The sequence below is a fragment of the Giraffa tippelskirchi genome, chromosome 1 (assembly GCF_054371585.1).
Source record: "Giraffa tippelskirchi isolate mGirTip1 chromosome 1, T2T-mGirTip1v1.2.pri, whole genome shotgun sequence".
NCBI classification, from domain to species: Eukaryota; Metazoa; Chordata; class Mammalia; order Artiodactyla; family Giraffidae; genus Giraffa; species Giraffa tippelskirchi.
Genome location: NC_137275.1, coordinates 72,620,118 through 72,645,275, shown reverse-complemented (window position 1 = coordinate 72,645,275; position 25,158 = coordinate 72,620,118). Strand labels below are relative to the sequence as shown.

Here is a 25,158-nt window from a genome sequence, read left to right as displayed (position 1 = left end):
ATATATATATCCCCACTTTTTTTGGATTTCTTCCCATTTAGGTCACCACATAGCATTCAGTAGGGTTCCCTGTGCTATACAATAGGTACTCATTAGTTATCTATTTTATACATAGCAGTGTATATTTGTCAATCTCAGTCTCCCAATTCATCTCCTCTCTCTTTCCCCCCTTGGTGTTCATAATTTGTTCTCTACATCTGTGTCTGTATTTCTGTTTTGCAAATAGGTTCATCTGTACCATTTTTCTAGATTCCACATATATGTGTTAATATATGATATTTGATTTTCTCTTTCTGACTTCACTCTGTATAACATAGGTCCATCCACATCTCTACAAATGGCACAATTTTGTTCCTTTTTATGGATGAGTAATATTCCATTGTATGTATATGTATGTGTGTGTGTGTATATATGCCATGTCTTCTTTTTTTTTTTTTTGACTTTATTCATTTTATTTTATTTTTTTGGGGGGGTTCGTCTTGGTGTTTTTTTTTTATAAATTTATTTACTTTAGTTGGAGGCTAATTACTTTACAATATTGTAATAGTTTTTGCCATACATTGACATGAATCAGCCATGGGTTTACATGTGTTCCCCTTCCTGGACCCCCCACCCACCTCCCTCCCCATCCCATCCCTCTGGGTCATCCCATTGCCCCGGCCCTGAGCCCTTGTCTCATGCATCAAACATGGAATGGTGTTCTGTTTCACATATGATAATATACATGTTTCAATGCTATTCTCCCAGAACGTCCCACCCTCACCTTCTCCCTCAGAGTCCATAAAATTGTTCTATGCATCTGTGTCTCTTATTCTATCGTTACCATCTTTCAAATTCCATATATATGCATTAGTATACTGTATTGTTGTTTTTCTTCCTGGCTTACTTCACTCTGTATAATGGGCTCCAGTTTCATCCGTCGTTTATTTTTCTGGAATTCAGCTGCAGGAGTTGCTTGTATATTTTTGAGATTAATTGTTTGTCTGTTGCTTCGTTTGCTATTATTTTCTCCCATTCTGAAGGCTGTCTTTTCACCTTGCGTATAGTTTCCATTTTTAAGATTTCTTTCCTTCTACTGACCCTGGGGTTCTTCATTTCTTCCTTCTCTAGTTGCTTTAGGTGTAGAGTTAGTTGATTTATTTGATTTTTTTCTTGTTTCTTGAGGTACGCCTGTATTGCTATGAACCTTCCCCTTAGTATTGCTTTTACAGTGTCCCATAGGTTTTGGGTTGTTGTGTTTTCATTTTCATTCGTTTCTATGCATAATTTGATTTCTTTTTTGATTTCTTCTGTGATTTGTTGGTTATTCAGATATCCATATGTGCCATGTCTTCTTTATCCTTTCCTCTGTTGATGGACATTTAGGTTGCTTCCATATCCTACGTATTGTAAATAGTGCTGCAATGAACATTGGGGTGCATATATCTTTTGGAATTATGGTTTTCTCTAGGTATATGCTCAGGAGTGGGGTGAAATGGATTTTATCTCAAAGTGTTTCTCCTGTCATCTGTAGACTCTTTGACTTGGGAAGAAGTGTTAAAGAATAAATAAAAGAACTACTAGTCATTGAGAGACTGCCACATGTTGGCTATTTATATACACATTTTTAACTCTATATTGGGTGTTTATATACACATTTTTAACTCTTATGATCCTTCCATCACTTTTAGGGATATTAGTCTAATTTGTGGAAAGAGAAACTGTCTTAGAGACAGGGAGACCACATATGACATGGTTTGTCAGGAAAGTCCTGACTTAACACCTGTTGTCTTGGTAGACAACACTGGTTCTTTCACCATCAAAATGTCTGCCTTTGTATAACAAGTTATACTGTTGTCCTACGTGTTAAGTTATACAAATTGCCTGATCTTTTTTTGTTTTATTTTTTTGTTCTAAATTGCCTGATCTTGAACAATTTCATAAGTGGCATACATGTTGTTTGAATCTGCAAGGTATATTAATATTAATTATTTTATTAAAAAGACAATATCACAATGTTTGGAGCATATAGGTGGATTAAATATTTGCTCAGTATTTTGCTTTTATAAGTATTTGGGGATGAAAACTTTTATCTTATGGAGTGCATCTCTGGTACGATAGTTTGAGTTGGAGAAAACTTGCCTCAACATATAGAAAATCAAATGGTTGCAAGTGAAGTGAAGTGAAGTCACTCAGTTGTGTCCAACTCTTTGAGACCCCGTGGACTGTAGCCTACCAGGCTCCTCCATCCGTGGGATTCTCCAGGCAAGAATACTGGAGTGGGTTGCCATTTCCTTCTTCACGGGATCTTCCCGACCCAGGGATCGAGGTCTCCCACATTGCGGGCAGGTGCTTTACCCTCTGAGCCACAAGGAAAGCCCATGGTTGCAAGAATGTATCTCTTATACATTCACCTATACTAACAAAAAACAAACTTTTAAAAATGGCAGTACACGGAACATGAAAAAATGTACACAGGTATGTTTGTGGTGTGGGTAAAGGGGCAAAAAGTTCAACCATTTCACTCATCTTCCAATCATGTTTGAAGACTAATGTTAATCAGTAGATTTGTCACTGGCTTTGTCTTGAACAGTAATCATATTGGCCTTTTTTTGCCAGTCACCATAATTATCCAGTGTATACACTTTAAACCAATGAAAGAACAATCCTGACTCAAAAAATTTGTTAAGTGTCATGGTACCTAATTTAAGTTTTGATAATAGACCGTATCCCTTTTCCTTTTCCTCTCTTGGACACTACGTGTACCTCTCAGTAAACTTGATGTCAATTGCTTTGTTATAGATTAGGTCAAGTGTGCTGTCACTTATTTCTGATTATATTTTTCCTAGAGCTTCTTAATATCCAGACTTGTCTTGCTCTATCACACACAATTGATGTTATACATGATCAGCAAATTAACACATTGCCCAAACAATTTCCTGTGTTATTAGGCAGTCTGATCAGAAGCTGCACTAAACTTCAGCACAAATGAGTAAGTCTAATTTGAAAAACATTTAAAAAAATAGATGAAGCAAAGCTTGCAGCTCTACAGTGTAGAATATAATGTTCCTTTTATATAGAGGACATGTTAGATGTGGCATAAGTGTGTCTATACAAATGATTATAGTTCTGGGAGACTTGACTCTTAACCACATGGGCTTTAAGGAATCTGTTCATAGAAGGGCTTCTGCACTGTGCTTAACAATTGTTCACTGATCATATGCTGAGCTGTCACTGCATGGTACCTTAAATCAGGTACCCTAACACTTAAAGAATCAGAAATAATTTTTGTTTATATGCTAGTGAAGGCAGCACCACATCATACTGATCTGAGTTCAAATCCTACATCCCAGACATATCAAGGAAAATTCAAAATTTAATTGACTGGTTTTTGAAGACTAAAAATTTTTTTTTTCAGATTATAACAGTAAAACATTTAAAATTTGAAACATTTGTAAAATTCAGAAAAGAATACAGAAAAAAATCACCATATAGACTTGGCAGCTGTTCAAAGTTTAGTTATTTCCTTTAGTCTTTTTTCCCCTCTATTTATGCATCTATGTATAATTATAAGAAAAGTAAAAGTGAAAGCCACTCAGTTGTGTCTGTTTGCAACCCCATGGGCTGTATAGTCCATGGAATTCTCCAGGCCAGAATACTGGAGTGGGTAGTCTTTCACTTCTCCAGGGGATCTTCCCAACCCAGGGATCAAACCCAGGTCTCCTACGCTGAAGGTGGATTCTTTACCAGCTGAGCCACAAGGGAAGCCCAAGAATACTGGAGTGGGTAGCATAATTACAATGTATAATTATATCATTTTTGTATTTACACTAGATCTCTATCATTTGTACCTTGCTTTTTACACCAAAGCATTAAAAAGTGTGAACTTTCTAAGCTATTAGTGTTCTTGGAAACATTTTACTGGATTCATGCTTTTCAGTTATGGATGTGCCAACATTTACTTAATCCTTTCCTTGTTTCGGAACATTTAGATTATTTCCAGTCTTTATTAAGTCTTTGAGGAACATCTTAATACATTTGTGTTTGTCTGTATCTCGGATTATTTATCTATTAATGATTTCAAAATTATGAACTTAAATGATTACTTTTATATTTATACAGTAATACCTGTTTATAATTTTTAAAAGTTTGATATTTCTGATGGTTTTATGATTAAAATAGTACTAGATGTTTTTTTAAACCAAAAATGAACCTGGTTTTCTCCATCTTAGGGGAAATAACTTTCAAAAATTTTTATTATTTCTTATAGTATTTAACATCCTTATTTTATTTATCACCTAATAACATGTTTATATTGCTACATCATAATTTTTAAAAATTAGACATCAATTTTTATCTTACTGAGTGCTTCCCTGATAGCTCAGTTGGTAAAGAATTCACCTGCAATGAAGACTCCGGTTTGATTCCTTTGATCCAATGGGTTGGGAAGATCTGCTGGAGAAGGGATAGGCTACCCACTCCAGTACTCCTTGGCTTCCCTTGTGGCTCAACTGGTAAAGAATCCACCTGCAATGCAGGTGACCTGCGTTCGATCCCTGGGTTGGGAAGGTCCCCTGGAGAAGGGAAAGGCTACCCACTCCAGTATTCTGGCCTGAATTCCATGGACTGTACAGTTGCGAAGAGTTGGACATGACTGATAAGAAAACATTTATCTTAAATCTTATCTCTTTTTCCTCAGCATTTTCTCAAATACTTCCCTCATTCACCCAGTTTGATTACAGCCTATTAGCTACATCAATATTCAGTGTTTATTGCATTATGATTGTGTTAATATTATTCACAAGTGAGTCAAATCTAGTTGACTCATTTCATTTCTAATGAAATGAGTTCATGTAAAACTTTCTACATACTTATGACCAACTCATCCCCTTATTCTCTAAGAAAACTATAAAATAAGCATATAGGCAAATATAATAAGCAAATATGCAAGGAAGTATTTAGCTTCTAAAAATAATATAATATACCACCTCAAGTCTATGTAAATAGGACAAGTTGTTTCAAGTCAATGCCAATTCCTGATAAACATTAACCTGTTCTCTTTCTTCATAATTTTATTACTTCAAAATTATATACTCTACACCTGAAACTAATACACTATTAATCAACTATAAAGTGAAAATAAGCCAGACAAATCCCTTGGGACAAAGTTCCTGGACTGCCTCTTCAAGGGTGTCTGGAATAAAGCTACTATTTTGTTCCTTGATCCAGGTACTCCTTACATTTTTGTTTGTGAAAATTCATGAAAATTTATGTTCCCTGAGGAACATTTTTCGAAACGTAATCTATACTGTTTTAAAAAGTTTAAAAAAATGCATTTTATCATAAAAACTTTTTTTGATAAGCTACTTATAAAATAAATATTTTGTAGTGGATTTGTCCTTTACACAAAAGGGGACAGGCCAGGTAACTTTAACCTGACTTAATCTTCCTCCAAGAAATCACACTATAGATTTTCCAAGCCAAACCCTCTTGTTACTGACTTAACAGCCCAAAGCTTTGTTCTCTTCACATCATATCCCACTTCTGGCCAGGAGAGGTCAACACTTCTTGGATGGTAGGAGACCAGGAGGGGATTTAAGTTCTTTGCCCATATGCTTTTCTAGTAGGTGCTGCTGCTGCTGCTAAGTCGCTTCAGTCGTGGCCGACTCTGTGCGACCCCATAGACGGCAGCCCACCAGGCTCCCCCGTCCCTGGGATTCTCCAGGCAAGAACACTGGAGTGGGTTGCCATTTCCTTCTCCAATGCATGAAAGTGAAAAGTGAAAGTGAAATCGCTCAGCGTGTCCGACTCTTAGCGACCCCATGGACTGCAGCCTACCAGGCTCCTCCATCCATGGGATTTTCCAGGCAAGAGTACTGGAGTGGGGTGCCATGCTAGTAGGTGCAAGACTTCCTAAAAATCTGTCCTTGCCCACTCCCTCCTCGTGTGCAGTTCTGTCCACTGTTAAAAGATAGATTGAAGTATATCACAATTTTTAAGAGCTTATCTGAGCAAAACTCAGCTGGAATCAAGCAGTGCCAAGCTAGAGGTGTAGGAGTATTCCACCCCGCCACAGAAACTCAGGAGAGACTTCTATAGAGAAAAGGCAGAATCCGACTAAGAAAATTACTGATTGGCTGTTGGTAGCTAGATGGCTGTTTATGATTGGTTGTCCTCAGTATTTTGATTTCACAACCTCGGGATGTTTACAGGCTTAAAATTTGACTTACTTAGGCTGCCCTGGCGTTAGACACCCCCCACCTCCTCACCCCACCCCCAACCTCAGTTTAATGGCCTCTTCATTTAATTAGCTTAAAGCTCTCTAAACACATACTCTGATCATACTGAACTTTCCCTCCTCCTGATTACATCAGGACACTTCACCAATGCTATACCTCCTCGTCAAATGCCCTCCGCTTAGTCACAAAGTTGGGAAATTTTTGCTGATCCTTTCTGGGCACATCGAGTGTTTCTCTGTGTAAAATCTTTCCAGACCTACATCACTACAGAGCTAACCAATTTCTACCAACATTTCATACACAGTTCTGTCAGTGTGCCTATAACACGTGATTATTTTTCTGTATGTCTGGCTATCCTGGTATTCAAGAGTTCTTAAAAATTTTTTTCCTTTGTGTTTAAAATTCTGCTATCTTTTAAACAGAGAAATATTCCATTTATGATACTGTCCCCATGCTTGACACCTTGTGCTAAGCTGCTTGTTATGTCTGACTCTTTGCGACCCTATGGACTGCAGCCCGCCAGGCTCCTCTGTTTATGGGCTTCTCCAGGCAAGAATACTGGAGTGGGTTGCCATGCCTTCCTCCAGGGGATCTTCCTGACTCAGGGATCCAACCCTTGTCTCTTGGGTCTCCTGCAGTGGCAGGCTGGTTACCTAGGTGCCAGCTGGGAAGCCCCTTGACACCTAGTAGGGACCTAAAATACATTTACTGAATTAATAAGTGAATGAGTTCTTATTACTTGAATATAGTATTTTAATATGATAGAATAATTTTTCCTAGTCGTGTAATTCTCCCTAGTGAAGAAATATTCCCTCACTGATTTGTTAAAGTTTTCTTTTCAAAAGGAAGTGAATTTTAACACACATAGTACCATGATTTGTTAAAAAAAAAAAAAATGAAATCAGCTTTTCTTTAGGAAGCTCAAGAGAAAAGTTAAAGACTCAATGTGGTATAAAAATGAGTCTGAATATTATTACCTAACTCTGGATTACTTCCTTCATGAGAGAAAACCAAAATCAAAAGTAAAAACCAAAACCACAAGCCACCCCCCCCCCAAAAAAAAATTGTATTGTGAGCTATGGAAATTTTACCTCTAACCAAAGGAATAATTAACTGAAAGATAATACAGAATTTGTTTTATAGATAAATAAACTGTGAATTATTAAAAAGTTATTCATTGATAAATAGGAATGAAAGTTGCAAAAACGTTATCGGATAAAATGCAATAGAATCAATTTATTGTGCCTTTGAGTAATAAAAAACTGTATTTGAGAGGCCAATTATTTTGAACTACTTAAAACACTACCATTAACTAATTGTGAGCCTTTGGGGAACATCCTTCAATTTGCTTGCTTCAATTTCTTAATCTATAAAATAGTTCTGAAATATTACAGTTCTAAAATGAATCAAGTTTACCTTTTTCCAAAGTATGTCAAAAAATGGTCTAAGGCATAATACCAAAACACCCCACTAGATGGCAGGGTTCCCATTTCAAAGGAAGATTTTTTTTCTTGTTCCAAAATAAGAGCTTCCAGCAAACAGAATTTGAAATATGTTTATTTGTATGGCTATAAATATGGCTCATCTGACTCAGTTTTCCACAGGGTTCTGTGTTTTTCAGTGATTTGCAGCCAGCGGTTTTTTTTTTTGAAGCCAGATTGAGGAAGTTACTTGATATGCACCTACATTCTTTCCAAATAATCAAAGATAATCCCTGTTTCTTCTTTTTAATCAGACCTTACATGTCCACAGTGTCATTAGCTGAAAAAAAATTATCGTACCATTCATTAAGTAGTGTGTGATTTCTGAGCACAGTTTCACAGAGCCCTCAGCAAGTAGAAGTGTGGACATCTCTGGAATTTTTTACAGTTTCAGAAAGCCAAAGCAACACCTGCTAAATTTCATTTAATTCCTGACAGGACCCTCATTGCTGTTTAAAAACCATGTCTACCCTGTCCAGTTGTGACTGGCTAAGAGCAATATTGTTTAAGGTAAAGTGAAGTGAAGTGAAAGTCACTCAGTTGTGTCCGACTCTTTGCGACCCCATGGACTACACAGTCCATGGAATTCTCCAGACCAGAATACTGGAGTGGGTAGCTGTTTCCTTCTCCAGGGGATCTTCCCAATCCAGGGATCGAACCCAGGTCTCCCGCATTGCAGGCGGATTCTTTACCAGCTGAGCCACCAGGGAAGCCCGAACTGAAAGGTAAATCAAACTGAATTTTCAGACAAGTGCAAATGCTTTGATCAACTAAATACAGTATGTGGCTAATCTTTGAAAAGCAAATGGCATGCATAAAAAAGGAAGCTATTTTTATTATTACCAGTTTTCATGCTTATTATTGTTGCTGACTATTTTATTTCTAAAGTCTTCAGAAGGAGTCTTTTCTGAGAAACTTGAGTCAAGAAAAAGAAATGTATTTCTTCCAAATTTAACATAGCAGACCCAATATGTTTTAACCAAAAGGAATGTTTTCCACTTACAAAGTTCATACTAAGTAATGCTTTATTAAAGAAAAAAGGAATAATCCAGACAGCTTTGAAAATTACAGGTTTGTTCATCCCAATATTTATCAGAAATTGCTAGACTTTCTAGTTTAAGCAATTAAAAATTATCCCAAGGTAGAGTTATTTGAAGCATATATAACCCTTTCTGTTTGCAAAACAAAACAAAACAAACACATACACACTAAAAAATAACCCCTTTTAACATAAAACAAAGTGATATGTCATGTGATTTGGGGGGTAAAATATGGAACAAATACAGAAAACAGCTATCTCCCTCCATTAAAAACAACAACAGCAGCAACAAAACTAGGTTGAAATTCCCTCCCTTGTGATGGACAATAGGATTTTTAAAATGCCTTTCCAGCCCCTGGGCAGTGTTTAGACACAAAGTATTTTCATATATCATGAGATCTCTGTCTTCCTGCCTAATCCTACTGTATCATAATGCCTCATAGCACAATGGAGATGCATGCATGCCTAATTTCCATAAATTACACAGTCCGACGTTTTCATAAAGACAAATTCCAATAGTAAACTATTAAACCTAATTCAGCATCCTTTGATGTCTCTGAGAAAAACTGTGGGGGTAGTTTAAGCATTCCTACATGGGAATGTGTTCCCTGGAGTAGGTGAACAGAAAGAGGGGGGGTAATATTTTGCCCCTCATATCTCTTCATTAACTTAAATGTGTTCTACTGAGATTGAAGTTAGTCCCTGTATAGAGAATTTTTTTTAAAATTCTAAGCACTGGGGACAAACTTACACAGAAGACTTTTCCCCAAAGCTTGAAATCTGAATCAAAAGAAAGTCTATTTCTCTGAGCCCCTGTTTTAAGTCTCCTCTAAGGTAGAAACCCAGTGCTAGCTGACTCCCAACAATCTTACTCTTTGGATTATTTCATGTTAATTTTTCCCCTTTGCTTCTAAACCCTCTCCTCCTAAACTCTCCTGTGAATTGGTCTTCAGATCAAAGCGAACACCACCCAGGCTTCTCCATTCCGGTTCCAGCAAGTTTCATCATTTAGTTGTGGAATTTCCTCGACAGATCTTGTTCTCAGCATCCTGTTGACATAATTTAACATACAGGTTATAAAGAATTCTGTGAACCTTCCCCCTTCCTGTTTACTTTCACTCCTCAATGCCTAGTGCTCAGAAGCGGTTCTTTTAAACCTAAAAGCCCGGATCACCTCACCCAGAAGCAGGAAAGGTGTGAAAAGCAAACAGAGGAGAGCAAATACAGTGGCTTTTCAGCAGTTCCTCAGAGCTGGTTGTAGTCTGAGAGGTGATTCAGAGAGTGAGAATTCTGAGCAGGGGGCAGGATGGGGACCATGGATACGTTTCTGGGCCCTGCTGAGTTAGTCCTTCACAGGGTGGCTTTGTTATGAGACATGAAGTGTTATGAATTCCTGGAACCCCACACACACCAGAAGGCAAATGTAAGCACATTTTAACAGAGAGGAGGCTCTTGGATTCAGGGCCACTATCTAGAACCAGTGAGCTGAAAGTTTCCTTAGTCGTATAATTTCTCCTGATGCGATAATCCATGCATACCTCTGGGGAGAGGATCTTCCCCCAACTGTGTCTGTAAATGCTGGCTGGGAACCCTAGGAGCCAGGCCAGAAATCTCCCTGTGGGTAATCTCTGATCCAAGTGAGTCAAAGTGTCAGGACAGACAAGTATTGCTATAAGGTCTTTTAAAGGCCAGCTGAACTTTGTAAGCACAACACAAAGCAGCTGTTGATGGCCTGGCTTGTGGAATGTAGGGGGTGTGTGAGCCCAAGGCCCCGGTGGGTGGGATGGATGGGGATCTCCTGCCAAGTGGCACTTTGAGGCAGGCAGAGAGAGACCAGGCAGATCAGAGACTCCTTTACATGCAGGGCTACTGGTGGAGGAACACAAATTAAGGGTAGGTAGGGCAACTGTCAGTTACCTAGGGCACTGTGAAGATTTCCTTAAATTCATTTTAACAAGCTAGCAGCAAAAAAACTGGCATTTGGATCCAGAAAGGACAAGGGTGGATCAGTACCTATCCTGCATTCTGGGCATCCGAATTCAAGCTTAAACTGCAGTTACATCAATTCAGCACACCCCTTTCTTTGTAAATTTACTTGTTTTAAAAAATTAAATCTTATGTGCTATTTTTAAAAAATTATTAACATCAAGTAAAAGAGAGTGTGCACATGTGTATTCTTCCTGAATAAAATGGAAACTTTAATGTGGTTTTAGTTTATGAATTGAAACGCACATTCCAATTTTATTTTTCATAACCCAGGACTTAAAACCCAGATACACCGTGAATGTGTATTTTATCTTATGTAATTATAACATTTTTAATATTACAGATATAAAAATATTTTATATTATTTTTATTTATATTATATTTAATACTTTGCAAAAGTGTTTTCTCATTTGCTGTAAGTGTATAATCTTTAACAATAACTATTTAGACTTACTCTACCTTTAATTTTATTTCTTCTTACCAGCTTTTTGTAATATCATCATGTCCGCATATCTTCATGTCTATACTTTTATTGATTTTTCAGCCTATATCATACATATTTGAATATGTCTTTCGTGAAAGATATGAGAGCAAAACGTATTTTCTAAATTCACATATGAGGTTGTCTTTCTGTTTTTCTCGAACAAGGACAACAATATGGCTTGTAGAATTTTCGACCAAAATTTTGGCTACTTGAAACACTGAAATTTCATTTCTTCAACTTATCTGTTGAGCACCTACTTCTGCCTGTATCTCCTACGTGCTGTGATCAGTGAACAAGATCACAGTCTTTGACATTTTTAAAACTTACCTTTATTGGAGATTAATATACATCATTTATTTTAATAATAATAATTAAATAGTTCATAAATCCCACCATCACTTCTTATTCTTCTTTCCTATTTTGAGTAGAGGCAAACAGGTGTTTTTCTCCTTTATTTTTGAAACTGAAAAAATGTTATTAAGTATATATCTGAGAGTGTGTCGCATTTTACAACTTTTCCTGGTTCTTGGAGGACCTTTCAAAGTGTAAAGTGTAATGTTATCACACTAAACACACTCACATTGTTTTATTTTAATCTTTTCACTCATTGTTTTTGTCTTTTTATCTTGCATTCTGACACCTAGAGTAATTGTTGAGGCTAGTTCTCTTCACGAATTTGTTCCTCCATTGTATTTAATTACTATCTACATTGTAATTATCAGTTCAGCCGTTATACATTTGATCCCTGATCTTAGATCCTGCGCTTTTTAGGACTGCCAAATGTGTTTGTTTTGTGATGTATGCCTTGTCTAATTTGTTAAGAAAAAAACAGATATTTTCAAAAATATCATTTCTTTCTTGCAGCAAATCTATTCCACTGACATGCCTTTGCATCTTTCTCAGATTGTTCTTTCTTTTGAACCATGATATCTATCTTATGTCTGAACACTTCTCTCCTTTTGTTCATGTTTAAGAAGAGAGAGCTCTGCTGGTTTTGTGTAGGCTGTGTAGGTGAAATGAGTCCTGTCAGTAAGCTTCCTGTCTGATTCTTACAGGCCCAAATGAAGGGATAAAGGAAAAGTTTTAATTTACTCTACATCCACTTAGCCATTTCTAAGGCCCAGCCAAGAGGTGAATGGTGGGGATTAAAAAGGGAGCTGGTGTCAAAACTTTCTCTAGGCTGAGTAATTGCTTTGCCATTTTGTTGAGACTCCCAGGGGCCTTCAGATAATTCTGTTTTCCTGCCGCACACAGATGCTACTGTGGATTTTTTGCTCTCTGTGGCCTTTGGCATCAGATGTGCCCGATCTTTACCAGAGTGCTTGAGAGTTACATAATCTATCATACCTTGTCTACTAGACTTTTTTATTTTGACAGGTGTGGTTTTATCAAGTTCTCTTCCAATTTTTTCCCCTCAGAAAACAATGCTTCCTCTTCAGATGAAAGGGATTTCTATCAACTTTCATATTAATCTGATTTTGTCCAAATTATACTTCAGGGCTTCCCAGGTGGTGCTAGTGGTAAACTGCCTGCCAGTGCAGGAGATGCAAGGGACATGGGTTTGATCCCTGGGTCAGGAAGATCCCCTGGAGTAAGAAATGGCAATCTGCTTCAGTATTCTTGCCTGAAAAATCCTATGGGCAGAGGAACCTGGCAGGCTATAGTCCATAGGGTCGCAAAGACTCAGTCATGACTGAGCAAACACGCATGATACTTCAGCACAGACTGATGGGCTCTTTCCCCAGTAAATCTCTCTTTTTCTTCTATAGAAGTAGATATTTAGTAAGTCACATGGCTGACCAGCCAGAAAAGCATAATCAGCCTCTCTTCCAGTTGGTTTTGACCAAATGATTAGATTTGGAAAAATAATAGGAATGTAGATGAGGTATGTAGGACGTCATGCCTTTAAAAGGAAAGGAACATATATAGTCTTTTACTTTTCCCTTCCTGCTTAGTGGAATGTCACATGGTGGACAAATCTGGAACAGTCCCCTTAGACATGAGATGGGGATTATGTACTGAGACAGTGGAACAATGAGATAGAATAAGCTTAAGTTTAGCAATGCAAAGAGCCACAGGACAGATGCTATTAATATGTAAGTCAGATTACTGAATCCATAGAAGTTACAACAGCATAGATTTTTACAGCACACTGTTATTTTATGTATGACTAAGTTAGAAAAATTGACCCTTTAATAGAACATTGATTTCAAGATATATCTCTATTTCAGTGATGCTAAATGTGAAAAACAAAACCAAAGCTATGCCTTAGAATTGATTAAATGTATTATTGTCTCCTAAGCTCAAACCTAGTGACCTTCAGCCTCTTAGCAGAATCCATAGTAATTACAGTAGCCTACAAAGCCCTCCTATAATCCACCAATTCCCCTCAGTACCTTCTTACCTCTCTCTTCTTATCCCCTGCTACACTTCAGTTCTGTTTATATAGATCCTGTCACTCTGGTCATTCTGAACTTACTGTGCTTGAAGTCTCTAGACCTGCTCCTAAATTGTGTGTTGTGCTATGCTCAGTTGTGTCCAACTCTAAGCGATCCCATGGACTATAACCTGCCAGGCTCCTCTGTCCATGAGATTATCCAGGCAAGAATACTGGAGTGGGTTGCCATTTCCTTCTCCAGGGGATCTTCCCTGCATTGACAGGTGGATTCTTACCACTGAGCCACCTAACTTGAGGGCCTTTCAAATATCCTATTTCTTCTCCCACATGTTGATTTTCTCCCTGCCAAATTACCACATGACTTACTCTCTCCTCTCAAATCTTTACTCAACTTTCATCTTCTCAGTGAGAACTTTCCCAACCACCCTACTGAACTTGCCAACACTTGTTTAATTTCTCACCTTCCCCTTCCTGGTCTTCCTTCCTGTTTTCTTTCCCTCCACTGCACTTATCAGAATTTAACCTATGACAGAAAACTCCTACAGATCTGCTGTTGTTGTTCGGTCTCTAAGTCATATTCGACTCTGCGAGCCCATGGACTGCAGCACGCCAGGCTTCCCTGTCCTTTACTATTTCCTAGAGTTTGCTCAAACTCATGTCCATTGAGTCAGTGATGCCATCTAATCATCTTGCCCTCTGTCATCCCCTTCTCCTCCTTCCTCAGTCTTTCCCATCATCAGAGTTTTTTCCAATGAATTAGCTCTTCCCATAAGATGGTCAGAGTATTGGAGCTTCAGCTTCAGCATCAGTCCTTCCAATGAATACTCAGTTATTTTTCTTTAGGATTGACTGGATTGATCTTGCAGTCCAAGGGACTCTCAAGAGTCTTCTGCTAGACCACAATTTGAAAGCATCAATTCTTTGATGCTCAGGGCTCTTTATGGTCCAGCTCTCATGTCCATACATGACTACTGAAAAAAACCATAACTTTGACTATACAGATCTTTGTTGGCAAAGTGATGTCTCTGTAATACACTGTCCAGGTGTCATAGCTTTCCTTCCAAGGAGCAAGCATCTTTTAATTTCATGGCTGCAGTTACCATATGCAGTGATTTTACAGCCCAAGATAATAAAATCTGTCACTGTTCCACTTTTTCTCCATATATTTGCTATGAAGTGATCGGACTGGATGCCATGATCTTAGTTTTTTGAATGTTGAGTTTTAAGCCAGCTTTTTCACTCTCTTCTTTTACCTTCATCAAGAGGCTCTTTAGTTCCTCTTCCCTTTCTGCTATTTGAGTGGTATCATCTGCATATCTGAGGTTGTTGATATTTCTCCTGGCAATCTTGATTTCAGCTTATAATTCATCCAGCCCAGCATTTCGCATAAAGTACTCTGCATGTAAGTTAAATAAGCAAAGTGAGTATATACAGCCTCTACGTACTCCTTTCCCAATTTTGAACCAGTCCATTGTTCCATGTCCATTCTAACTGTTGCTTCCTGACCTGCATACAGGTTTCTCAGGAGACAAGTAATGTGGTCTGGTTTTTCCCATCTCTTTAAGAATTTTTCACAGTTTTATATGATTCACACAGAATGCTCCTACAGAATATCTCCCAATTAATATTTTTCTCAGTGGAATGCCTCTTGGTTATTAATACTCAGACTTCACAGAGCATTTTAAATGCGGTATGTTTTGGCCAATGGTTAAAAAGAAAAAAACTTTTTTTGCCCATAAGTCTAAATACACACTAAAAAAATTTTTTAAGTAAATTTACAATATTGTGTTAGTTTCAGGTATAAAGCAAAGTGAAACAGTCAGACATATACATATATCTGTTCCTCACGCTCAGTCGTGTCCAACTCTTTGTGACCCCATGGACTGTAGCCCACCAGGCTCCTCTGTCCATGGGATTCTCCAGGCAAGAATACTAGAGTGGGCTGCCATTCCCTTCTTGAGGAGATCTTCCAGACCCAGAGATCGAACCCAGGTTTCCTGCATTGCCGGCAGATTCTTTACCACCTGAGCTACCAGGAAAGCCCTACATTTACAATATTGTGTCTGTTTCATCTATAAAGCAAGTGAAGCAGTCAGACATATATATATCTATATATCTATATCTATATATCTGTACTTCTTTAGATATGTTTCTTATGTAGGTCATTACAGAGTACTGAGTACTCTGTGTTATACAGTAGATCCTTATTAGGGAGATTGGGGTTGACCTATGCACACTACTATATATAAAATAGATAAACATGTTTTTAAACAAACTAATTTGCATAAATGGTCTTGAGTTGTATTCTAAATACAATTGACGAACATTAAAATTTAAAGACATGAGGGTTAAATATCAACTAAGGATATGTACTTCATGACACTACATAGCCAGAAGCCATAATATTTATTTACAACATCATCAAGTTTTTGGTGAGTGAAAGTGATGCTTTAAGTATTTTATATCCCAATGTAAACATCTGTTATTAATATTCAGGCATTTGATTCTATTTTAATTATGTTAAGTGATATTGGTTGGGTTTGGGGACTGTCAGCTTTGAGTGGATCTGGAACAAAAAAAGGACATTAGAGAATGTTTAGGTCAAGAGAAAATCAGCTCTGCTGTTGGATCACACTGTTGTTGTTCAGTCACTAAGTTGTGTCTGACTCTTTGTGACCCTAAGGGCTGCAGCATGCCAGGCTTTCCTGTTGTTGATTGTTTAGCAGCTAGTTGTGATTTTGGTGTTCTTTCTTGAGAAGATGGGTTCACATCCTTCTGCTTCTCCATCTTGAGCCTGCCGTTGGGTCATATGGACCTCCAGATTCATTGGTGCTGGAAGTGTCTGGAGAGGGCAGGGTTACTGTGTGAAGTTTATGACAAGCTCCAGTAGGAGAATTGCAATGCACACTTCTGGGATTTTGGAGTAAAGCTGTGCCATCTACCATAGATGATTGCATGCTGTTTGAGAAACAGCTTGTGGCATGTTATTAGGCAAGTAAATATAGATCATTTTACCTTTACACGGTACCAAATGACCATGTAGCCATATCTTCTCATTATGAACTGGGTTGTCACATACCCATCAAGCTATGAAGTTGGACAAGTTCAGCTGCTGTCCATCATATGATAGAAACGGCACATCTAGGATGGACCTTTAGAAGGACCGAGGGCATGTGAATGCTACATGTCACCCTCCACAGTTACCCTCTCTCTGACTTGCACATTTAAGGGGGATTTGTAAGAACATTTGAAAAAGGAGGAATAAAAGTGAGTTGGGTTTACAAATGAATTGTCTTGGTATAAGGGTGAAGCTGAAAATAGGTGATAAATACGTTGGAGCCCGTTTAAAGGTTCCCCTGACCCAGATAATCATGATGGTGTGATCATTCACCTAGAGCCAGACAACCTGGATTTGAAGTCAAGTAGGCTTTAGAAAGCATCCCTACAAACAAAGCTAGTGGAGGTGATGGAATTCCAGTTGAGCTATTTCAAATCCTGAAAGATGATGCTGTGAAAGTGCTGCACTCAATATGCTAGCAAATCTGGAAAACTCAGGAGTGGCCACAGGACTGGAAAAGGTCGATTTTCATTCCAATCCCAAAGAAAGGCAATGCCAAAGAATGCTCAAACTACCACACAATTGCACTCATCTCACACGCTAGTAAAGTAACGCTCAAAATTCTCCAAGCCAGGCTTCAGCAATACATGAACCGTGAACTTCCAGATGTTCAAGCTGGTTTTAGAAAAGGCAGAGGAACCAGAGATCAAATTGCCAACATCCGCTGGATCATTAAAAAAGCAAAAGAGTTCCAGAAAAACATCTATTTCTGCTTTATTGACTATGCCAAAGCCTTTGACTGTGTGGATCACAATAAACTGGAAAATTCTTCAAGAGATGGGAATACCAGACCACCTGACCTGCCTCTTGAGAAACCTGTATGCAGGTCAGGAAGCAACAGTTAGAACTGCACATGGAACAACAGACTGGTTCCAAATAGGAAAAGGAGTACGTCAAGGCTGTATATTGTCACCCTGCTTATTTAACTTATATGCAGAGTACATCATGAGAAACGCTGGGCTGGAAGAAGCACAAGCTGGAATCAAGATCGCCAGAAGAAATATCAATAACCTCAGATATGCAGATGACACCACCCTTATGGCAGAAAGTGAAGAGGAACTAAAAAGCCTCTTGATGAAAGTGAAAGAGGAAAGTGAAAAAGTTGGCTTAAAGCTCAACGTTCAGAAAACTAAGATCATGGCATCTGGCCCCATCACTTCATGGGAAATAGATGGGGAAACAGTGGAAACAGTGTCAGACTTTATTTTTTTGGGCTCCAAAATCACTGCAGGTGGTGACTGCAGCCATGAAATTAAAAGACACTTACTCCTTGGAAGTAAAGTTATGACCAACCTATATAGCATATTAAAAAGCAGAGACATCACTTTGCCAACAAAGGTCCGTCTAATCAAGGCTATGGTTTTTCCAGTAGTCATGTATGGACGTGAGAGTTGGACGGTGAAGAAAGCTGAGTGCCGAAGAATTGATGCTTTTGAACTGTGGTGTTGGAGAAGACTCTTGAGAGTCCCTTGGACTGCAAGGAGATCCAACCAGTCCATCCTAAAGGAGATCGGTCCTGGGTGTTCATTGGAAGGACTGATGTTGAGGCTGAAACTCCAGTACTTTGGCCATCTAATACAAAGAGTTGACTCATCGGAAAAGACCCTGATGCTGGGAAGGATTGTGGGTAGGAGGAGAAGGGGATGACAGAGGATGAGATGGCTGGATGGCATCACTGACCAGATGGACATGAGTTTGGATAAACTCTGGGAGTTGGTGATGGACAGGGAGGCCTGGTGTGCTGCAATTCATGTGGTCGCAAAGAGTCAGACACAACTGAGTGACTGAACAGAACTGACTGACTGAGGACAGTGGAATGGAGAAGGAAAATCTTCCCAGTGGGTGGAGCTTCTTGCAGAGTACCAATTTATCCACCTCGTGTGGAAGAAGCAGTGCCCTGAGAAGAGACAATACACAGTTTCCTGGGCAGTAGCAGATGGCCTGACCCTCTGGTGGAGGCCTGGAAGACAAGACTTTGAGACAGAGACATGGAGATGGACATATGAAGGGGGCACAAATTTGAATATGTTTATATTATCAGTGAATGCCTAACAGAAAGTAGCTACTTAGAAAACTTACATAGATAATACTGTATCAGTAACATTTGGCCACTCAGAACTGGCATGATGGACACATGATTGAAATGGCACAGAAGCTAGGTATGGGCTCAACAGAATGAACAACCCACTATTAAGGCTGCTCCAACCATTTCTGTCTCTGAGTATCCAACTTTTTAGCAATAAAAATGAACCTTGAGCCCAAATCCTTATATGGCACTATTCATTGAGGAGATCAACTGACCCCTTAGTGTCACCTTGACAACCTCAGGCTCCTCCCACCTTCAGCCAGTCATCCATCTGTTTCAGGTATAGATTTGCTTTTCTTGCGTACAGTGCTTTAGCTATTACTGCTATCCCAGTACTTATAGAATGCCTAATCCAGAGCTCTGGAATCAATTCCATACCACATCCAACAGGGAAACTTCACAGTGAAAGCGGTGCCTGAGTGGGCCCATGACCATTGGATCCACTGGTCATATCATGTACTAAATCATTCAAAATCAGCTGCCCCCCTAGAATACTAGAACAACCTTCCAGCTATACAACTGCAGTATTGGTCCACAGGAAACACTTCAAATAAATGATGTGATATTATTTAAGTTGTAGTATATCTATTAACTTGGAGAACTTTATAAAGCACTGTGTTCACACAAGAATAGGTACATGGGTCCAAGAACCAAGATATAGAAGCAGAAGTGGCTCCATTTTACCATCACCTATAATGAGACACCAAGGTCCTCCCTGGTGGCTCAGACAGTAAAGAATCTGCCTGCAATGCTGGAGACCCGAGTTGGATCTCTGGGTAGGAAAGATCCCCTGGAGGAGGAAATGGCCAACCACCCCAGTATACTTGCCCGGGAAATCCTGTGGACGATGGAGCCTGGGGTTGCAGAGTCAGACAAGACTGAGCGAGTGACACACACATAACGAGACACCAGAGGATTTTGTCCTTACTGTCGCCTCAACTCTTAGCCCTGCTGGTTCTTTCTGAAAGAGACTTCTTCCAAAGGTTAACATTTTGCAACAAAAGATAACTAATCATTACCACCCGGTCTGTCATAATCTATGAATAGCACTTTCATGGTCATAATCATGTAAATGTATTTAATTATGTTGGGAAGTAGAGGGTAATAAAAATACGGGAGTGTATGTGAGAATGATGGCGTGTGTGTATATGTGGGTCTGTGTGTTGAAGGTTGACAAAGGAAAAGGAAATAGCGCTAAAGCTTATCTTTCATGGAGAAGTCAACAGATTAGACCTAACATTTAAAACAGCAAATAATACCATTAAAGTATGATATGATGGAGAAGACAAATAAAAGTATTTAGCCCAAAGAATTGGGAGTGTTGTTCTGGGGAGAGAAAAAATGAAGTAGACTGAGATTACTGTTTTGTTTTAAAAGAAGTTCTTATTCCTGTGCATGTCTGTTTATGACTGAAAGCAAGAAAAGAACAAAACACTTCCTGTTGTTATGCAGTTTATCTTCTGGTTCATGTTTACCTTTAGATTTGTAATGATTTTATGATCAGATTAATAACATTTTTGATGCAGGTATATTTCAGTTGATTCTCTCCTTCCTTCCTTCTGCCCATACTTTCTTCCTTGTCTTTTACCTAAATTTAATTTTCTTATTCCCCAGTTCTTTATTATGTCCAGCTGAACTAAACCTTTGGAATTTATAATAGTATATTTTGGGAAGGCAAATGGCACTTGCATCCTGGGATAAAATTCCAAACACAATATTATACAAGGATTTTATAGCATAAAGAAATGCTATATTTCAAGTAAGTGAGAATGATGTGCTTTGGTAGTTGGTGTTAGACGAGTTGAAACTTGTTGTCTGTGATGATGAAGGCACTGATGTTTATATGTATATAAACAATTAGAATAAAATAGATTCACAAAATATGAGTTGAAAACACAACATTTTAAATTCAAACACTATTTTCCTAAAACATAATTTTACATAAGAATATATAACTTACAGCTTATTACAAGCATGTGTTGAATATTCTAAACATATCTATAACAACATAAAATATCAAATTTGCCAAAAATTCACCTTTGGATATTCTCCTTGAAGAAAATGTTCTCAGTCTCTTTTTAGAGATATATGATATTGACTATTCAATCTACAGTTGACCCAATGAGTTATACTTTTTACAGAGCAGATGAACAGAAGCTAGAAAGTTAAAAATATACTCATGTCATACAGCTGGTAGAGGGGAGGTGATATTCGAATTCAGTTCTAACTCAAACCCAACAAATTCTTAAGTCATCTTAGTATCATCTATACTAAGTCCTTTCTTTAGGAGACTCAGTGCTAAAATCTGAACTACAGATGGGAAAGTCTGGGCAGACATGTTCCATGTCTTAGTCTGAAGATTGCATTTGGGGCTCTGGGAAAGAAGGCTAGAAATCTAAAGAGTCATTACCCAAGTGAGGGGGCATGGTAAAATTCAACAAACCTGTGGAAGAAAGTGTGTGTTAGTTGCTCAGTCGTGTCTGACTCTTTGTGACCCCATGGACTGTAGCCAACCAGATTCCTCTGTCCATGGGATTCTCTAGGCAAGAATATTGGAGTGGGTTGCCATTTCCTTCACTATTTCCTTATTTTCTCATGAAGAAGTTTTGCTATGGCTTTCACCTGTGTTACACTCCATCTTTAACTGCCTAGGCATCTCTTATTCCTCCATTGAAGACTTCTTTAGTTTCTGCTCAGCTGGAATTCCTTCTCTGACCTACCACCTCCTTCCTCTGAGCCCCCTGGTACACACATGCTATCATTATCATCACCCAGTAACTTATCTGAAAATAATTTATTTGCATGTCTAGCTCCACCCTAGATTGTAAGATCCTTGAGGACTGTGTTTAGGTTCTTTAAAAGCATTTATTTTACACAACCTAGCAAAATGTCTGGAACAGATACTCTTTTGAATCTAACATCTGTATGTAACCAATAGTAGAGCTGGGATTTGAACCTAGCTCTGGTTATTACATGAATGATAAGTAGATTCCCTGGAAGGTTTATCTGAACATTGGCTTTTGGGAGTACATCTGAAATATTTCTTTCCTTGTTTTGGTATTTTTTTATTCTGGAGAAAAAAGCTTTGAGTTGTGTCACAGGATGGTAGATTATGTTTCAAAGCTTAGATGATAATTTAATGTATGACAACTTGTCATTCTGTAGCTTGCTTCCCAGAGCTAGTTGTGTTCTATCATCTTGAATATTCATATTGTATATTGAGAACATGAGGTGTTGGCCTAAAGGATGAGCAGCAAGTTGTCGTGTCAGGGTTGGGAGGACTGTTCATTCCCATCACTGTCCACTGTGAGACACTTAATGGAAATTTCTACTGCGCATAATCTTCAAGCTCTTAAAATTATAGAACCTACTTTCCTATTAGACACTTTGATATAATTGAGTGAAAAAGTGAAAGTAATTGTGTTCAACTGATAGTAGAAAATGAGCCCCAGTCAATGACTCTATAGAGGTGTGTGTTCTGAATTATCAGAGTGTCATGGTGTCACCAACTGTTCTTTGATCAATCAGTCTGAAGGAGAAGACATAGGATTTCCTCTGGAGGTTGTTTTTCAGAAAAACTGACTGCTTAGATGTTTGGGAACTAATGGTGGGGGATAAGCAGTTGTTAAAAACACAACCACAGACTCTGAAAGAGTTTGTTTTAGGAAGTTATTCAATTCTGCAGCAAACCAACATTTCTACGCTCTCCTATTAAGACATCTCAAATGTGCTTTTTGTCCCTCACACCTAATTTATGCAAAGGATCTCTTGCCCTGGGGGCTGCTCTGTTTTTTCATGAATTCACTTTGATGACAAGTAAATGGGGCAGGTGTTTCAGGAAGCACACATAGCAGTTCATCCAGGACTAGTTTAACTTAAAAATTCTTTCACTTGTGTAATATCTTTGAGCCTAACATTCTGGCTGAAATGTGTAGATCTTGTTTCCTTTTTCATCTCTTTCCCTCTGAAACATTATCTTCCTAACTTATCTTGGACCTCATTGCTGGACCGGGAGTGAGGGAAAGTTTAGTTTGCTTCTGCCAAAAAATGGCCATTTGACCCTGCACATGTCACTGAGTAAGCTTCTTTGTGACTCAGATTTTGAACCTGTGAAATGAGTTGGTGACAGTGGGGGAGGGGGGTTGAATGAGACGATTTCTCCACGGCCTCAAGTACCATTTCTGTGCTAAGGATTTACACATGTGGATCCTCAGCCCAGTTGTTGAAGCACTGATAGACATCTTCAATCAAATATTCCACAAACACCTCAAGACCGTCTTGCAAAACTGTGCTGAGGGTCTTTCCTGTTGTTCTCTATGGTTGTGAATAATGCCTCCAGTTACCCAGAAAGATACTTAGACTTAATCTGCAGTGTTATAACTACATTACCTTCCACATATCAGTCTGTGTGAGTTTCGCCCTAAATTTATCCTCACTCATGGCTCCTGTGTTAATTTGGCCATGATGAGCTTATAGCTGGATCATTGTTTAATAAAGACAATATTTTCATTATACTTCTTCATGTATTTCCTCTTTTAAATAGCTATAACTTTTTCTGTTAAGACTAGATCGTGAGATTGAAGTAAGATGTCAGAGAGACACAACATAAGGAAACAGTGGCAAGGAAAGAGGCCATAGAAAGCTCTCTTCTGGCTTGAGTCTCAGCCAGAGAAAGGGGAATTGAAAGACTTCAGAGGAACATTATTTTCCATTCATAATGGCACAGCCTGGAGAAATTTCAAAATTGTATTAATAGGCATCGATGTATTCTGATGCATGGAAAGTAGTTTACATGTGACTAAATAAGGTACCTAAATGAAGTTATCTCCCAGATAAATGGAGGCCTGGGGTTGAGATGAGAAGGACATAGAGGGAGAAACTTGGGTCCTAGCACTAGAAGTTTTAGCACAGATGTGTACAGTAAGTAGAATGTAAACGCAATCAGGCAGGCATTTCTGCCTAGTTTGCTTACTATTATATATTTATGCTTAGCATATATTAGATACCCCTAAATGTTTATTAATTAAATAGGTGTTGCGAGATACCTGAAAGAATCAGATGCTAAGAACTACACTCCTGTAGACATCATCACAGGCTATCCAGAGACCAGATACTGTGCTGAACATCTCAGGGAGAGAGAACTGAGGTCAACACATGAGTCTGATCTGATGCCATGTTGGTAAGTAAATTTCCACTCTCACCTCAAAACTAAGTTCCTAAATTAAGGGCAGGAGAAAGGGAAACAAATCCTGAGTTCTTTTGTGATTAAAGTGATAAAAGAGATTTTTAAGCTGTAGAAGAGCACGAATTGTCCTTTATTGACTGTTTTAATTCTCTTTATCTCTAGAGAGAACATGAAGGCAATTACTGAAAACGGAGTTTGTAAGATACGACTTAGACCTCATTGCAATTCCTATCATCCCCACCTTCTCTCTGCTGCTGGTTTTATTCCTTTGTAAAATTCTTTAATGGCTCCACATACTGTGGGAACAAGTCCAGTTCAGACCCCAAATGGCTCCACTGTATCTTCAATCTTCTCTCTCATCTCATTTCTAGTTTGCATTCTCTATTTCAAGGCTTCCACATAAGGTATGAGTGACTGAACAACAACTACCTAGGGGAGAGTGACTACAAATATCTGGTCCAGTTAGGGGTACCCTTTGCTGATTTGTGTCTCAGTGGGCTAGAGATAGCCAGCTCTCCATTGCCAGTACCTACACACCAAGACACACTCTCTCTCTCTCTGTCCACACATGCTAAATTCCAAGTCAGGTGGTACTATCTGTAGTTTCTCCAAGTCTACCAAGCCTTTTGTTATACTAGTTCTCTAGCCGTCTACCATCCTCCATTTCACTCCTCCATTTCACTTTAAACAACATGTACACATTTAGAAAATACCAACTAATGTGTCATGTCCTCTGTGAATCCCTACCTTTCCTGCGCCTGGTGGCAAAATTAGGTATTATTCATTGTGCAGATAATTAGCATTTTAATTAGTTATTTAAAGCCATGGATTGCATCTTATTCATCTTTGTATCTCTAGGATCTAGTATGATCTCTGGTCTACAATAGGACCAAATAGTATTTCATTAGTGAATGTTCTCTGCAGTTTCTTCCAGCTCTAATGAGCTGAGATTAAAAGAGTAATGGATGTTACAACTAGAAACACAATTGGATTGAATTCCTAAAGTCTGCAGTTTCTTCCAGCTCTAATGAGCTGAGATTAAAAGAGTAATGGATGTTACAACTAGAAACGCAATTGGATTGAATTCCTAAAGAAACTCCTTGGACTTCAGATTTTACCTGATATTGATGAAATTTCTCTTAGCATTTTCTAGGTCTGAGGTA

The 25,158-nt window shown here is 38.5% G+C and overlaps 1 protein-coding gene across 5 annotated transcripts in view; it reads left to right on the top strand.

Annotated features, from left to right (window-relative positions):
* The window catches only part of LOC145546416 (uncharacterized), a 452,418-nt gene extending 427,707 nt beyond the window's left edge, over positions 1 to 24,711 (top strand). For all 5 annotated transcript variants that reach the window (XR_014082930.1, XR_014082925.1, XR_014082923.1 and 2 more), the window contains 2 exons: positions 23,842 to 23,989; positions 24,158 to 24,711. The gene's annotated coding sequence lies outside the window, so the exon portion shown is untranslated. The remainder of the gene's footprint in view (positions 1 to 23,841; positions 23,990 to 24,157) is intronic.
* The last annotated feature ends 447 nt before the right edge of the window (positions 24,712 to 25,158 follow it).